General features: G+C 52.0%; 1 protein-coding gene across 11 annotated transcripts in view; it reads left to right on the forward strand.

Annotated features, from left to right (window-relative positions):
- Tmem169 (transmembrane protein 169) overlaps positions 1-521 on the forward strand; it is a 25,076-nt gene that overhangs the window by 2,101 nt on the left and 22,454 nt on the right. The window lies entirely within an intron of this gene.

Consider the following 521-nt stretch of genomic DNA (forward strand, 5'->3'; position numbering starts at 1 on the left):
AGGGGGGGTGTGGTCACTGACAGACTGAGGCAGAACTCTAATGAGAACTGACTGGGGATGGGAGGCAGTTAAGTCCAATGGGCACGATAAGGTGCCATCTGTCAGGGGCAGGGACTCTGCTGCTTAGCAGTCAGTTCTTCCGCTCAGCCTGGTAAAACCTATGGCTCAGGGGTGTGCATCTCTCCAAAGGCTCCTTGGTTTAAAATGAATTAGATATGTTCGCTTTGTCTCAGCCTCTGCCTCCTGGGCTTTAACATCTCCCAGTCCCTAAAAATCACCACACCTGGCAATTTCACCTGGAAGTCCTTTATTTTCAGATTTCATGAGCCATGCCTAGACCACCCTAGCCCACCACCATGTTGCATTGCTGACTCCTTGGACCAATCTAGCGCTAATCTCTGTATTCTGCAGTGCTGCTTCCTTTGTCCTGGCAAAGAGAGCTTGCTGTCACCATGATCCATCCACCACCCCACCCCCCAGCGCACACACACACACACACACACACACACACCCGTGCTGTC

The sequence above is a fragment of the Mastomys coucha genome, unplaced genomic scaffold (genome assembly GCF_008632895.1).
Source record: "Mastomys coucha isolate ucsf_1 unplaced genomic scaffold, UCSF_Mcou_1 pScaffold14, whole genome shotgun sequence".
Lineage (NCBI taxonomy): Eukaryota > Metazoa > Chordata > Mammalia > Rodentia > Muridae > Mastomys > Mastomys coucha.